The sequence below is a fragment of the Mus musculus genome, chromosome 13 (assembly GCF_000001635.26).
Source record: "Mus musculus strain C57BL/6J chromosome 13, GRCm38.p6 C57BL/6J".
NCBI classification, from domain to species: Eukaryota; Metazoa; Chordata; class Mammalia; order Rodentia; family Muridae; genus Mus; species Mus musculus.
This window is the reverse complement of record NC_000079.6, coordinates 26,171,402-26,174,875: the sequence shown is the minus strand read 5'-3', so window position 1 is coordinate 26,174,875 and position 3,474 is coordinate 26,171,402.

Below are 3,474 nucleotides of genomic sequence, written 5' to 3'. Positions count from 1 at the left end.
TCAAAGACCTGTAATTAGTGATGGGCATTCTTCAGTCAAGCATGACTTCCCAAAGGCTCCTCAGCCTGCCAAATCATGCAAAAAAAGCTAGGAACAAACAATTAGAATGTGAGACTATGGCAGGCATTTCAGAATCAGAATATAACATACATCTTTCAACATAAAAGTAATGCTTAACTAGATTGGAAATTGTCCTGAAATGGTAATATAAGTTGTATAATAGATTTCAACCATATATACACATATATGTAATATCTATATTATGATGTTTGTGTGTGTGTGTGTGTGTGTGTGTGTGTGTGTGTGTGTGTGTGTGTGTATGTGTGTTTTCCAAACAGGTCAAACTACATAGTTCTATCAGTCCTGGAATTGACTATCTAGACAAAGTTGCCCTCCAACTAATAGATCTGCCTGCTTATGCCTCTCAAGTGCTGGGATTAAAGGTGTGTATCAGTACCCCCTGCTCCATCAGTTATTTAGATAGGAAGTCATAAGATATAAATAGTGCATTACAATTTAGCTCTAGTTTGGATCAAATTCAGCATGGTATTTGAGTGCTTCAAATTTCATTTAAGAAGTTATTTTGATAAAGTCGTATTATTTTTTCATGGAAAATGACATCATGGTTCTAAGTTCTACCTGAAGATGCTATTTCAGTCAACCTTTGGACAGCTTCATATCATCTATAAGACTTCCACCAAGGAACCCCTGTGATGAGAGGACTGGTAATTGGAGTTAATTAATGAAAGACTCCTATGACCTTAAAAATTTCTTCCAATGTCCAATAGCCAAGAAAAAAGGTCCATTATCAGACTACAAAAGTTCACAAAGCACAAGTCTTCATGTAAAGGCATTCTACTTTACCCAATATCTAAAACTATCTGCAGAGAACTCTGTTCTCTAATGATTTCTTCATAACCAAGGCTGCCCATAGACTTCACCTCAGGCTATTTATGCTGCTTTTCCATGTCCAGTCTGTCTATACGATGGGGCTGGTTCTACTGATGTTAGGAAGGACAAGTACCCAATTTTCATGCACTGTGTGGTGTCATCTTACAGAATTTCAGGCTAAAGATTAGGTGCTTGATTTTTTTTTGAATATCTATTCCAAACATTCTTAGTTGTTGTTATATCAGGTAACTTCATGTTCCAATACTTGCTTAACTCATAGAGCTAACGGCATATCACTAAACTAGGTTGCTCACCTTAGTAGAATTCTAGCATCCAACGACAGTGATTTGAATTAACAATAAATAACTATTTAGAAAGCCTGATAAGCATCAGGGTTGATAACCAATATTAAATGTGTGAGTTGTATTTAATTTTGTATACACTTTCCTCTAATTGTTTGTTGACTATTTACACTATATAACTTACCTTTTGAAAAGTGATACCCATTGACATTTTTTACATGGCTTGATAGAAATCTAAATAGCTTTTAGTGCTATTACTATCATAGTTTCACTTGCTGAATGTGAAGTGATCAAATGTGGAAATCTAGTACTCAAATGTCAGCTGTATCTATGAAGATACACATAGAAAAATACTACAAGTATAGATAAACAGAGTTCAAGTGTCATACACATTGTGGCAACATCTTTAAAGAATGTGAGCAGATTCTCAAAAAGAATATCACATGGAATCTGGGTGCTATGGAAGTCACCTCCAGTCCCAGCATTTGGCTGGTGGAGGTAAGAGGATTAGAAAGTCAAGATTATCCTGAGCAGCATGGGCTACCTGAGACCCTGCCTCAGTAAAACCTAAGGCACAGCCAGCGAGATGGCACAGTGATTAAAATAAAAGTTGTACTCCCCTAAAGACCTGAATTGGTTTCTGAAATTCACATAAAACTAGGTCACTGTATCTGTAATCCCAACCACTCCTAAAGTACAGCAGGAGATAGAGACTGGAGACGCTTCGGGAAGCTCCTGGTCTAGCTAAGCCCAAAAGATGAAATACATGGCAGCAGAAACAGCAAAAGGGACCTCATCTCAACAAGGTGGAAGGCAAGAGGAGACAACAAAATGTTGTCCTTTGATTTTCTTATATGCTCTGTAACCTTGTATGTTCCTGTACATTCATATTCATTCACTCATACATGCAAAAAAATAAATAAATAAACTGCAAAGTGAGAATACTCAGGAATATGAGACAAAAAAAAAAAACCCTGAATAGTCATAACATCTATTTGGGGTAAAAATAGTGTGTGTGTGTGTGTGTGTGTGTGTTCCTCCTGTCTTATGATTTCCCAAGCTCTGCTTTGGAGTATTGAGTGTCATCTCTTACTACTCCTGTCCTTGAAAGCATGTGCTATGGACATGGTTTACTCCACAAAATATTCCTATGAAGGATTTAATTAAACTGTTATTTCCAATCAATAAAAGCACATTAAAACCTGAAGAAATTTTTATGGTTCAGATAACCTAGTATGTCTTCCCTAAAATCTGAAAATCTATGTGTGTAAAATCTAAACAAATAACTAGTTGTATAAATCCCTGATGTCTCTTTCCAGACTACGATAAGATTATATGATGAACACCCTTTGATTTTCCTGCTCCTCCCAGTCTACTCTCCACATTGCTGACTGGGGCCCTGTATTTGAATCTTAATAATTCCCTGCTTCTTTGTTAACTTTAATTATAGAGCCATCAATCTCAGAACCCATAAAATAGGGAAATTTGAAAACATTCTGGATTTGTATTGTACTATTGAATGCACTGTAGATTTTTTTTTACATGTAGCCAAAGGAAGACAGTTCCAAATGAAGTCACAGGGGAAAAAATAGGTGAGTGTTTTAGAGGGGGAAAGGAATTGACAGATATGTAATTATTTCAGTGTCTCCATTTTTGCTTCTTTCTTTCTCTTTGTAGTCTGTCTTCCCTCATGGGTCGCTAGCATATTCCCTTGTGTCTCATAAAATGATTCTCTTTAGTGTTCCTTTATCTCCTGATCAAGGCACTTCTATGTTTTTCTTCACCAGGTGAAACTTGGAGACCTGCACTTCAGAAGACGACAAATTCAAACCTTCAGAAAACCCATGGATTTGTTCCATAGCAAGGGAATATGGGATGACGCATTAAACTCATCAGATGAGAAGATACAAGTTGATCTATCCAAGAAACATATATATGTCAAATTCTAGAAACAACTGGCACTGCCTTTGGGAGCCTACTAGATCTATAATGATCATGATTCCAAAAACCATAAAAACAAAATGGCAAAGGTAATACACTAAAGCCATTTTTACAAAATGAAAGGGAGAAGACCAGTACAGAATTCACATAGAGAATAACTCTAACGAATGTCAACTTCTAGTCTCTATATACAACAGCTGTGTCTATAGATGGGGGTTACCCAAAGTGTAGGGAAAGTCGAAGACATCATATACTACTATAAGTTGTAAGGCATAGATATATGTATATAGATATGTATGCATATCTATACATATGTATAGATATGTATATATCTATGCCT